The following is a 13,741-nucleotide window of genomic DNA, read 5'->3' as shown; positions in this document are numbered from 1 at the left end:
TCATTGTGGCAGCACTGCACCTACTACAAACATTTTACGAGCTTTACCTGTAAAAAGAACGGGGCTACTTTTAGTGTTTTCTTCCACCTTGCCTAAAGTGGCTTCTGAATTAAAATGAGCTCTTAGGGTTTGTGTCTCCACATGAACATCAATGGATCTGTCTTGTTTAACCTCCTGGGCTTCCCCTGGGCTGGCTGATCCTACAGCACGGTCAACCTTCTCAAGAGCCGATAAATCAGTATTTGCCACTATACTAAGTTCTTTTTCGGTTTTTAAGTTTTCCTGTCTCGAGTCCACATTTGGATCCAACTTTCCCAACACTTCCAATGTTGGACTATCTATTTCTTGAACAATCAAAGTAACATCATCCTTCAAATCAATTTTGTTTTCTATTGTAGGAGAATCTTCTAGGCGGCTTGCTGGGTAATTTTTTAACTCCTCTTTAAGCTTTCTTTCAAATTCATTGGCAACCAGTTTGTCTGAAAGAATATCTTGATCAATGTCCGTTGCAATGAAACCTCCTTTTGAAGGCTTTGTTTCACCAGGAATGGAATTCTGGTTATCATTTAATGGGTCCAGATTCCTGATTGATGAGTCAACATCATGATTTGTCTTCCTGGAATTTGGTGGTTCTTTCTTCACTTGGTCTTTATCACCCTTCCCTAAATTTATAACATTTGACACAATGGACTTAAACCAGTTGGTTGACTCATGATTGGTTTTAACAGGCTTTGGATCTTCTGGATTCTCCTGGGACTTTTTATTTTTTCCTTTTCTGGTATTCTAATTAACTCCTGTTGGTCAAGAACCTCCAAATTTCCATCCGTATTGCCAGCGTTGGACTCATCAGACCCACTTTTATCTGGTTCACTGAATACTGTGGAATGTTCTAAGTCAAGTTTCAAGTTTATTTCCTTGTCATGCTTTGGCTCTTCCATTGTTGGGTGGTCAACTACTGAGGTCTCTGTTTTATGTTCGGTATCACTTTCTGTAAAGTTTTGTTGAGTAGGACTTGATTGTTTTGGTATCTCACTGTTTTCAGTTTCATCTACGCTTTGGGAAGGGTCGCCATTCTTTACTTCATTTTTGGCCCCGAAACTTAAAACATCCTTGATGGCGAAGTTGAACCATTTTGGTTTCGCCTCTTCAGTGTTTTTGGTTTCTCGGTTTTCTTGCTCAGCCTCCTGAGGATTTGAGGAAGCATTTTCTGTTTCTGTTTCAACCACAAATTCTTCGCTTGCAAAATGGCTTCTGGCGCTCGATGCTTCTGGCTCACTCTGTGTGTTCTTCCCTCCAAAGGGCAGGAACTTTTTCAGTCGGCCACCGAACCAGCCAGAATTTTCTGGCTGAGAGACCTCAGCTCTTTGGCGTCTACCACATTCTTTTGTGGAATTTGTTCTGCCTGAAGGCCCTCTTCATCTATATGTTCTGCTTTGGCTGTGTTGTCTTGTTTATCATGCGTACTTCCCATCCCAAACCAACCTGCAATGCCAGATGGAGCCCAAGGTGGTTTGTCTGTAACATCTTGCATGGGTTCATTAAGGCTGATGCCATCTTGTAAATCCTCAGTTGAAATGCCACCTGAAAAATAAAAAACAGATATGTAATATTATGCACTATATCAGGTCTCCAAACGTTTAAAACAATGGGACAGTTTACTGTCCTTCACACTTTAGGAGGGCCAGTGAGCCACTATGGTCAGTGGGAGTAGAAAATGTCCCGGTCTTGTTGGTCAGTGGGAGCAAAAAAAATAACAGCGCCAGAGGTCAGAAGAAGGAGGAATAGTGCCCCACCATTGGTGTCAGTGGGAGGTATAGTGCCCCATCATTGGTGTCAGTGGAAGTAATAGTGCTCCATTGTTGGTATCAGTGGGAGGATTAGTACCCCATCTTTGGTATCAGTGGGAGGAATAGTGTCCCATCATTGGTATCAGTGGGAGGTATAGTGCCTCATCATTGGTATCAGTGGGAGGAATAGTGCCCCATCATTGGTGTCAGTGGAAGGAATAGTGCCCCATCATTGGTATCAGTGGGAGGCATAGTGCCTCATCATTGGTATCAGTGGGAGGAATAGTGCCTCATCATTGGTGTCAGTGGGAGGAATAGTGCCCCATCATTGGTATCAGTGGGAGGAAAAGTGCCCAATCATTGGTGTCAGTGGGAGGAATAGTGCCCCATCATTGGTGTCAGTGGAAGGAATAGTGCCCCATCATTGGTATCAGTGGGAGGAATAGTGCCCTATCATTGGTGTCAGTTGGAGGAATAGTACACCATCATTGGTATCAGTGGGAGGAATGTTGTCCTGTCATTGGTGTCAGTGGGAGGAATAGTGCCCCATCATTGGTATCAGTGGGAGGAATGTTGCCCCATCATTGGTGTCAGTGGGAGGAATAGTGCCCCATCATTGGTGTCAGTGGGAGGAATAGTACCCCATCATTAGTGTCACTGGAAGGAATAGTGCTCCATTGTATCAGCATAAGGGCAAGCAGAGGGTTGCATCTGGCCCTCAAGATACATTTTGGAGCCCACTGCACTATAACGTACTAGAGTGCCAAAAATATTTTCTTTGTTTAGGACAAAGAAAGCAAAGGTGGAATCTTCTTTTGCTGGCTACATTCTGATTAGGAGACCCTGCAGAGTTTTCATGGGAACACTGAAAGTGCACCAGGTGATTATAATGAACCAGATCCTCCATTTCTGAGACGGTGAAACAAACAGCTACTGGATATCCTTACAGCAACAAAAGGTGGGAATCTGCCGCAACGTTCATTGAAATCTCTGCACTGTCCATCGATCCCTTGAAGTGGAGTTACAATTTAAGTGCTCCTATGTAGATGTCCAAACCTACCAAACCAATCAGACCTACCTTCCGATGATTCCTTCTCTCTGTTTCCTCTTCCCGGATGATCCATAAAGTCTTCATTTTCTCTGGACTTATGGAGGACGCTGTCTTCATTCTCAAAGACATATTCCCCTCCATCCAAACATACAAAATCGATTTCCTGGAATATAAATAGATACATATAAATAAAATCGCATTATTTCAACCATTTCGCTATCAGAGACGTTTTTTCTTTTCTTTTCTTTCTTTTTTTAAATCATTTGAGGCCTGAAGATTAACACCCCCCCAAACATTTTATATTTTCTGAAAGCAGACACCTTAGAGCAGTGGTCTCAGTGGGAGGAATAGTGCCCCATCATTGGTGTCAGTGGGAGGAATAGTGCCCCGTCATTGGTGTCAGTGGGAAGAATAGTGCCCCATCATTGGTATCAGTGGGAGGAATAGTGCCCCATCATTGGTGTCAGTGGGAGGAATAGTGTCCCATCATTGGTATCAGTGGGAGGAATAGTGCCCCATCATTGGTATCAGTGGGAGGAATAGTGTCCCATCATTGGTGTCAGTGGGAGGAGTAGTGCCCCATCATTGGTGTCAGTGGGAGGAATAGTGCCCCGTCATTGGTGTCAGTGGGAAGAATAGTGCCCCATCATTGGTATCAGTGGGAGGAATAGTGCCCCATCATTGGTGTCAGTGGGAGGAATAGTGTCCCATCATTGGTATCAGTGGGAGGAATAGTGCCCCATCATTGGTATCAGTGGGAGGAATAGTGTCCCATCATTGGTGTCAGTGGGAGGAGTAGTGTCCCGTCATTGGTGTCAGTGGGAGGAATAGTGCCCTACCATTGGTATCAGTGGGAGGTATAGTGCCCCATCATTGGTATTAGTAGGAGGAATAGTGTCCCATCATTGGTATTAGTGGGAGGAATTGTGCCCCATCATTGGTGTCAGTGGGAGGAATAGTGCCCCATAATTGGTATCAGTGGGAGGAATAGTGCCCTACCATTGGTGTCAGTGGAAGGAATTGTGCCCCATCATTGGTATTAGTGGGAGGAATAGTGTCCCATCATTGGTATTAGTGGGAGGAATTGTGCCCCATCATTGGTGTCAGTGGGAGGAATAGTGCCCCATCATTGGTATCAGTGGGAGGAATAGTGCCCCATCATTGGTATCAGTGGGAGGAACAATACCCCGTCATTGGTGTCAGTGGGAGGAATATTGCCCCATCATTGGTGTCAGTGGGAGGAATAGTGCCCTATCATTGGTGTCGATGGGAGGAATAGTGTCCCATCATTGGTGTCAGTGGGAGGAATATTGCCCTATCATTGGTGTCAGTGGGAGGAATATTGCCCTATCATTGGTGTCGATGGGAGGAATAGTGCCCTATCATTGGTGTCGATGGGAGGAATAGTGCCCCAAGGGCTGGACAAAGGCAGGCAAAGGGCCGCATCTGGGCCAAAGTTTGGAGACCACTGGTCTGGTGGAATAGCAATAAAATACAATATTAAAAATATTACCTTATATTATAACTTAAGAAGGATGAATCTGCAACAGAATAGTTGTCATTGTGTACTGTACAACAATGCGTTTGGAAATGTTACCTGTGCTGGAACTTCCACTTCCTCCGACAGATAGACTTCTTCAATGTTGACTGCATCTCTGGGAAAGAAGCCGTACGCTTTACCTTTCTGAAAAAGATTAAATATTTCTATAAGCTCTGCAGCCAAAAGATTCTTCCTGAAAGAACACGCCTGAAAAAACTATGATTTCTACAAATGGGAGTTTCCAAATTAACTTCACATCAGAGTCCCCTTCCCATCAGAGGTCCCCCCTTCCCATCAGAGGTCCCCCCTTCCCATCAGAGGTCCCCCATCACACTAAAGGTCATCCATCACATCAGAAGCCACCCATTACATCATATCAGAGGTCCCCCATCTCTTCAGAGGTCCCCCATCACATCAGAAGTTTCCACCATCACACCAGAGGTTTCCCCCATCTGATTGGAAGGGGGGACCTCTGAAAAAGATTAAATATTTCTATAAACTTTGCAGCCAAAAGATTCATCCTGAAAGAACACGCCTGAAAAAACTATGATTTCTACAAATGGGTGTATTCAAATTAACTTCACATCAGAGTCCCCATCACAATGGAGGTCCCCCCTTCCCATCAGAGGTCCCCCATTACACTAAAGGTCCTCCATCACATCAGAGGCCACCCATTACATCAGAGGTCCCCCCCCATCACATCATATCAGAGGTCCCTCATCACATCAGAGGTCACCCGTCACACCAGAGGTTCCCACCATCCCATCATATCAGAGGTCCCCCCATCTCATCAGAGGTACCACCATCTCATCAGAGGTACCACCATCAAATCAGGGGTTCCCACCATCACATCAGAGGGTTTCCCCCATCATATTAAAGGTCCTCCATCACATCAAAGGCTGCCCATTACACCAGAGGTCTCCCTCATCACATCATATCAGAGGTCCCCCATCTCATCAGAGGTCCCCTGTCACATCAGAGGTCCCACCATCACATCAGAGGTCCCCCGTCACACCAGAGGTCCCACCATCACATCAGAGGTTCCAACCATCACATCAGAGGTTTCCCCCCTCATATCAGAAGCCCTCCTTCACATCAGAGGACCCCCATCACATCACATCTGAGGTTCCCCATCAAATCAGGGGTTCCCACCATCACATCAGAGGTTTCCCCCATCACATTAAAGGTCCTCCATCCTATCAGAGGCCACCCATTACATCAAAGGTCCCCCCATCACATCATATCAGAGGCCCCGCCTCTCATCAGAGCTCCCCCAGCACATCAGAGGTCCCCCGTCACACCAGATGTCCCACCAACACATCAGAGGTTCCCACCATCACATCAGAGGTTTCCCCCATCTGATGGGAAGGTCCCCCCCATCACATCATATCAGAGGTCCCCCCATCTCATCAGAGGTCCCCCATCTCATTAGAGGTACCACCATTAAATTAGGGGTTCCCACCATCACATCAGAGGTTTCCCCCATCATATTAAAGGGCCTCCATCACATCAAAGGCCACCCATTACACCAAAGGTCCCCCCCATCACATCATATCAGAGGTCCCCCATCTCATCAGAGGTCCTTGTCACATCAGAGGTCCCACGATCACATCAGAGGTCTCCCGTCACACCAGAGGTCCCCCCATCACATCAGGGGTCCCACCAACACATCAGAGGTCCCACCAACACATCAGGGGTTCCCACCATCACATCAGAGGTCCTTCGTCACACCAGATGTCCCACCATCACATCAGAGGTTCCCATCATCACATCAGAGGTTTCCCCCATCTGATGGGAAGGTCCCCCCCATCACATCATATCAGAGGTCCCCCCATCTCATCAGAGGTCCCCCATCTCATCAGAGGTACCACCATTAAATCAGGGGTTCCCACCATCACATCAAAGGCCACCCATTACACCAAAGGTCCCCCCCATCACATCATATCAGAGGTTCCCCATCTCATCAGAGGTTCCCGTCACATCAGAGGTCCCACCATCACATCAGAGGTCCCCCATCACATCAGAGGTCCCACCAACACATCAGAGGTCCGACCAACACATCAGGAGTTCCCACCATCACATCAGAGGTTTCCCCCATCACATCACATCAGAGGTCCTCCCAATCACATCTGAGGTTCCCCATCACATCCATGTCGCCCCATCACATAAGAGTCCCCTTCTATGCTTGAGAGGCTCCCTATCTCATCAGAGACTCTCCCATCATCAGAGTGTACCCCCATCACACAGTCCTCTCATTACATCAGTGTCCCCTAATCACAAAGTCCCCCCATCTCAGATTTCCCCCATCACACAGTCCCCTCTTCATATAAGAACCCTACCTTTTGCCCCCAACAGCACAACAGAGGGCAGGAGGTGGAGGAGGTCTGAAGGAGGTGGACTTCCATCTTCTCCTGAATGCTGGGGGTGGCCCTTCATGATGCCTGCCCTGGAGTCATGCATTGCCATGGTGAGGACAGGCTGGCCGCTAACACCATGGCACTGAATGGCACAGTGTGTCCTGCTCTACAGCATCTTTGGTTGTTATGGTGCTGGTGACCAGCTTACCTGCATCATGGCAAGTCAGAACATTGATCCAAGGCCAACTGGGTCCTGTGCTCATGGCACGCTGGGGGAACCCAGATGGCACCCCAGAAACACTGAACTGGAGTGAATAAAATGATCTCCAACTCCTCAGAAAATAGTCTGTAGTCTTACGGGTCAAAACAGCATCTATACAAAGACAGAGCAAGTAACCTGAGGACTTCTACAGACCTAACTGATAACAACATGTATAAAATATATATATATATATATATACAGTATATATATATATATATATATATATATATATGAGAAAAAAGAGTATGTACCCATCTGGTATGAAGTTTTTTGAGGGAAAAGGTTTTTCATGAGTTACCATGTTGTGATATATTCTTGTATGGTGGGTTATAATAAAGATCATGGACTGCGACACAACTCATTACTGAGTTTGATTTTTTGGGGGTTTTGTTTTCATTTTTCTTTCTCCCTTTGGACAAAACTGCTTCTATACAAAGACAGAGCAAGTAACCTGAGGACTTCTACAGACCTAACTGATAACAACATGTATAAAATATAAGCCAAATCTATCTTAACAAATCCAAATAAATAAAAAAAAAATATATATATATATATATGAAAAAGAGTTTGTACCCATCTGGTATGAAGTTTGAGGGAACAGGTTTTTTCATGGGTTTCCACGTCACAATGTATTCTTGTATGTGGGTTATAATAAAGGTTATGGACTGCGACACAACTCATTACTGAGTTTGATTTATTGGGGGATTTTATTTTTTCATTTTTCTTTCCTCCTTTGGACATTTTGATTTGTGAGGTTTGGCTTTTTTTTATTCATTTTACTACAAATAATAATAATAAAATAGACAATAACATACGCTGCCTTGCCATAGGTCTTCTCTCCCTTCGGCCAGTTTATAATACACATTGATCTCCTCTCCGGCTTTGAAGCTGAGGAAGCGGCAGTCCGGTCCGGTATAATCTTGTTTTGCCGAAGCTCTCATCATGAGACCTGAAAATCAAAGAGCTGACTTCAACACAATGAATGGACGGGCAAAGAGGATCTGTCTGCTCAATCTGCAACGTTATAGTGACATGAACTGAATATTTCTCTGTTATATACAGTGTCATTGGGCACTTTCTTTCTCACTAACCTCTGTAGCTGCGTGCGGTATGGAGCAATTCATCCTCAAAGTTCTTAGCAGAAGCACTCCTTAAAGTGATTTTCAGCTATCCAAGCTATCCAAAATACACTATATTGCCAAAAGTATTCTGACACCCGTCTAAATCATGTGATTCAGGTGTTCCAATCCCCTCCATGGACACAGGTGTATACAATCCAGCCCCTAGGCATGCAGACGGCTTCTACAAACATTGGTGAAAGAATGGGTCGCTCTCAGGAGCTCAGTGACTCCAAGCGTGGTCCCGTGATAGGTGGCCACCTGTGCAATAAGTCCATCCGTGACATTTCCTGGCTACTAAATATTCCACGCTCAACTGTTAGTGGGAGGGGAGCCTACCTATAGGCAGGATGCTGGATGGGAGGATCTCTCCTGCCTCAACGTCTCTTAGGGAGGACATCGAGTAAACAGGGAAGGGGCCAGCCCAGCGAAAGGCCTGTAGGCAGCCATCAACCCACTGAGCTAACAGGAGAGGACAGTGGAAGTACTCCTACACCCCTTGGGCCACATAAGGGGAGAGGGCAGCCAGGTGCAAAACCCAACTAGTTCTCATCTGGGACTACTTCATTGGTGGCTTTTGGGCCCCCTTGCCCAGGGATACCCTCAGTGAAGCCGAGCGAAGAGGAGAAATCATCGGGGGTCTGAGGAGGTACACCGAAGGGGCGTCATTGAGAGGGTGGCCATCTCATCCCTTTAAAACCGAACACATATTAATGACACGGGTTCTGGGGCTGGTTAAGGTGGCAGTTATACTCACCTAGTGCCTTATAGGCAATAAATCGGCCTCGGAACCCGTGTCATTAACATGTGATCAGGTTTAAAGGGATGAGGTGGCCATCCTAGTTAGTGCTCCTTAACCCCTCGCCTTCCAGAGGATACACCCCTCTCACCCTCCAGAGGATATGCCCCCCCTCACCCTCCAGAGGATACACCCCCCTCGCCCTCCAGAGGATACGCCCCCCTCGCACTCCAGAGGATACGCCCCCCTCACCCTCCAGAGGATACGCCCCCTCGCCCTCCAGAGGATACGTCCTCCTCGCCCTCCAGAGGATATGTCCCCCTTGCCCTCCAGAGGATACACCTCCCTCACCCTCCAGAGGATACGCCCCCCTCACCCTCCAGAGGATACGCCCCCCTTACCATCCAGAGCATACGCCCCCCTCACCCTCCAGAGGATACACCTCCCTCACCCTCCAGAGGATACGCCCCCCTCACCCTCCAGAGGATACGCCCCCCTCACCCTCCAGAGGATACGCCCCCCTCGCCCTCCAGAGGATACACCCCCCTTGCCCTCCAGAGGACACACCCCCCTCGCCCTCCAGAGGATACGTCCCCCTCGCCCTCCAGAGGATACGTCCCCCTTGCCCTCCAGAGGATACGCCCCCCTCACCCTCCAGAGGATACGCCCCCCTCACCTTCCAGAGGATACGCCCCCCTTGCCCTCCAGAGGACACACCCCCCCTCACCCTCCAGAGGATACGCCCCCCTCACCCTCCAGAGGATACGCCCCCCTCACCCTCCAGAGGATACGACCCCCTCACCATCCAGAGGATACACCCCTCTCATCCTCCAGAGGATACACTCCTCTCACCCTCCAGAGGATACGCCCCCCTCACCCTCCAGAGGATACGCCCCCTCGCCCTCCAGAGGATACGTCCTCCTCGCCCTCCAGAGGATACGTCCTCCTCGCCCTCCAGAGGATACGTCCCCCTCGCCCTCCAGAGGATACACCTCCCTCACCCACCAGAGGATACACCCCCCTCACCCTCCAGAGGATACGCCCCCCTTACCATCCAGAGCATACGCCCCCCTCACCCTCCAGAGGATACACCTCCCTCACCCTCCAGAGGATACGCCCCCTCACCCTCCAGAGGATACGCCCCCCTCACCCTCCAGAGGATACGCCCCCCTCGCCCTCCAGAGGATACACCCCCTCGCCCTCCAGAGGATACGCCCCCCTCGCCCTCCAGAGGATACGCCCCCTCACCCTCCAGAGGATACACCCCCCTCGCCCTCCAGAGGATACGCCTCCCTCACCCTCCAGAGGATACACCCCCCTCACCCTCCAGAGGATACGTCCCCCTCGCCCTCCAGAGGATACGCCTCGCTCACCCTCCAGAGGAAACACCCCACTCACCCTCCAGAGGATACGTCCCCCTCGCCCTCCAGAGGATACACCCTCTCACCCCCCAGAGAATACGTCCCCCTCGCCCTCCAGAGGATAAGCCCCCTCGCCCTCCAGAGAATACGCCCCCCTCACCCTCCAGAGGATACACCCGCCTTGCCCTCCAGAGGATACGCCCCCCTCGCCCTCCAGAGGATACACATCCTCTCCCTCCAGAGGATACGCCCCCCTCGCCCTCCAGTGGATCCTCCCCCTCGCCGCCAGAGGATTTCCCCCCCTTCCTGACCAGGCCATGTTTTGCGATACGGCGCTGCGTTATTTTAATTGAAAAGTGCGAGGTCATGCAACGCTGCACCCAAATTATATGTACGTCTTTTTTCCCCACAAATAGAGCTTTCTTTCGGTGGTATTTGATCGCCTGTGTGGTTTTTATTTTTGTAAGCAAAAAAAGACAATTTTGAGAAAAAAAAGCAAAAAAAAAATCAATATTTTTTACATTTTGCTATAAAACCTGTCCGGTGAAAAAATTAAAAAAATCAAATTTCGTCATAAATTTGGGCCAAAATGTATTCTGCTCCGTGTCTAAAAAAAAATCCCAATATGTGTAAATTAATTGGTTTACGTGAAAGTTGTAGCATCTACAAATGGCGGTATAGATACTGGGACTTATTTTATTTTTTACTAGTAATGGCGGCAATCAGCAACTTATAGAGGGACTGCGGTGGGCATTCTGACACTGGGGGGGGGGACTGACTTGGTGTCACTGACATCCCCAGTGACACCAATACAGTGATCAGTGCTAATAAAAAAGCACTGACACTGTACTAATGGCACTGGGCAGGAAAGGATTAATGTGAGGGTCGATCAAAAGGTTAACTGTGTGCTGGGAGTGTTTCACAGTACGCATGCTGCTATGCAGAGCCATACAAAGCAGTGTGCAGGAGCTGACAGGGGAGAGATCTGTATTGTTTACATACAGGTCTCTCCCTCATCGGTAATACTCGGCGATCACTGGGTGCCGGCGAGTAATCACCGGTTGGGACCCGGTGATTGACAGCCGAGACCACAGATGGCGGCACGGGCCATGAAGGGGGTAAAACCTTCCAGAGGTCAAGTGGTTAAAGCAAAAAGCTCAAAAATGCCTCTGACAGCAAAGGATGAAATATTTGCACGCAAACAATACCTCCCCCATAGGAGAGAGAAGGATGAGTGCCCCTCACAGGGAGATAAAGATTGGTCTGATCAGAGGAGGAATTGGCTTTCTGGACTGTTTATGGCCATTCAGACTTTTTATTGATTGAAAAAGAAATCTCTATAACCTCCAGTCACCGGAGGACAAAGTTCGGAGGTTTGTTTACTGCAGATAAAACCAGACAGGAGCTGAAGATTTGTTCTGTTCTCACTGCAAAAGGTGTCACTTGGGAAAAAAAAAACATGGTGGAGGCAACCCGGGTACAATTATAGTCTGTCCGTAGCACTACCCCCTCAGGGGCCACTGGATTTGATTGGGCCCTCCTATCCCACATGGAAGAAAAATATATTTTAAATAAATTTTAAAAATGTTCTTCTCAAATGTATTGACATATATTTGAAATACTACAATTTTGGCCATATTTAATATATTTCAAAATATATATATATAAAATATATATTTTATATATATATATATATATATATATATATATATATATATAAAATATATATTATATATATTATTATATATATACTGTATATATATATATACATCTATCTATCTATCTATATATATATATACTGTATGTTGAAATGCGTTTTTATTACAAAATATATGAAAACTATTTTTAGAAATACATTTAATCTACATTTTTGGAATATATGTAAAAATATATGTTAAAATGACTTTTTTATATGTAAAAAAATCTGAAGAATACATTTAAAAAAAATATATGTTTTTAAAAATATTTTTCAGATATTCTGTAATATGTAAAAAACACATTTCAACATGCAATACACACACACACACACACACACACACACACACACACACACACACACACACACACACACACACACACACACACACACACACACACACACACACACACACACACACACACACACACACACACACACACACACACACACACACACATATATACTGTATGTTGAAATGCATTTGTATTACAAAATGTATGAAATATATTTTTAGAAATACATTTTCAAATATACTGTATATCTTTAAAAATACATTTAATCTACCTTTTTGGAATATATGTAAAAATATATGTGAAAATGACATTTTTATATGTAAAAAAATCTGAAGAATATATTTAAAAAAAATCTATATTTTTAAAAATATTTTTCAGAGATTCTGTAATATATAAAAAACACATTTCAACATGCAATACGCACACACATATATATGGAAATAGATTGAATACGGCCAAAATTGTAGCATTTCAACTATATGTCAATATATTTGGGAAGAATATTTTTAAAATATATTTTTTTTCCATGTGGGATCTAAGATATTTTCTAGCCAAAAAAATTCAGATTATTACAGGTATACAAAAAGTGCCAGAAGAGGCTGGGGGGAGGCAGAGGGGGTGTCCTGCATCAGTATAAACGTGATTCGATACATCGAACAATACACGTTGGACAAGCAGTAGGTCGATCACTTACCTTCGCACTGAGGGTCACCGCATCTCTTTTTGCCGGAGAGAATCTTCTGGCTAAGAATCTGGACAGCAGAGACCCCAAAGAGAAGAAAGATTCCGTAAAGCCGCCATCCCGCCATGGCGATGTAGGTTCTGCGACGTTCGTTTTTAAAATTGCACTGTAGGGGGGTAGAATTAAAAAAAAAAAAAAAAGTGAAATATGGGAGTGCAGTAATTGGTTGTCGCAGTAATTGGTTGTCGCAGTCACTCCATGTCCGATGTGCAGCTCTTTGGACTGCTGAGAGCGAAAGCAAAGATTGGTTAATGTGTAACTCCCCCCTCCCCCGTACTAGACCATCAGCCGGTGCAAAGAGCAACTCCTGCAGTGACCAATCCCAACCTGCCTTGCATCTGTTCACCGCACTTGGGTCAAAGCAAAGAGAATTCTAATTGGTTGAAGCAACTCAACCAAACCAAAAAAACTTTAAAGAGTAACTCCACTTTTGTTGAGAAAAAAACCCCTCCCCCTATGGGTGATCCATGTACATTGCGGGGATCTTAACCCCTCCCCCTATGGGTGATCTATGTACGTTGCGGGGATCTTAACCCCTCCCCCTATGGGTGATCTATGTACGTTGCGGGGATCTTAACCCCTCCCCCTATGGGTGATCTATGTACGTTGCGGGGATCTTAACCCCTCCCCCTATGGGTGATCTATGTACGTTGCGGGGATCTTAACCCCTCCCCCTATGGGTGATCTATGTACGTTGCGGGGATCTTAACCCCTCCCCCTGTGGGTGATCTATGTACGTTGCGGGGATCTTAACCCCTCCCCCTATGGGTGATCTATGTACATTGCGGGGAT

The 13,741-nt window shown here is 46.4% G+C and overlaps 1 pseudogene across 1 annotated transcript; it reads right to left on the bottom strand.

Annotated features, from left to right (window-relative positions):
* LOC149429170 (uncharacterized) lies at positions 1–13,138 on the bottom strand (annotated as a pseudogene). Its single transcript, XR_016310587.1, has 5 exons — positions 12,902–13,138; positions 7,813–7,946; positions 4,436–4,522; positions 2,866–3,001; positions 1–1,581 (listed from the first exon to the last, which is right to left on the bottom strand). The product of XR_016310587.1 is annotated as an uncharacterized LOC149429170 (transcript).
* Positions 13,139–13,741: the final 603 nt, after the last annotated feature.

This window comes from Staurois parvus, unplaced genomic scaffold (genome assembly GCF_062004578.1).
Source record: "Staurois parvus isolate SC_StPar_1 unplaced genomic scaffold, SC_StPar_1.0 ptg002763l, whole genome shotgun sequence".
In the NCBI taxonomy this organism is placed as follows: Eukaryota; Metazoa; Chordata; class Amphibia; order Anura; family Ranidae; genus Staurois; species Staurois parvus.
The sequence above is the reverse complement of the archived record's forward strand: the minus strand, read 5'-3'. Positions and strand labels throughout refer to the sequence as shown.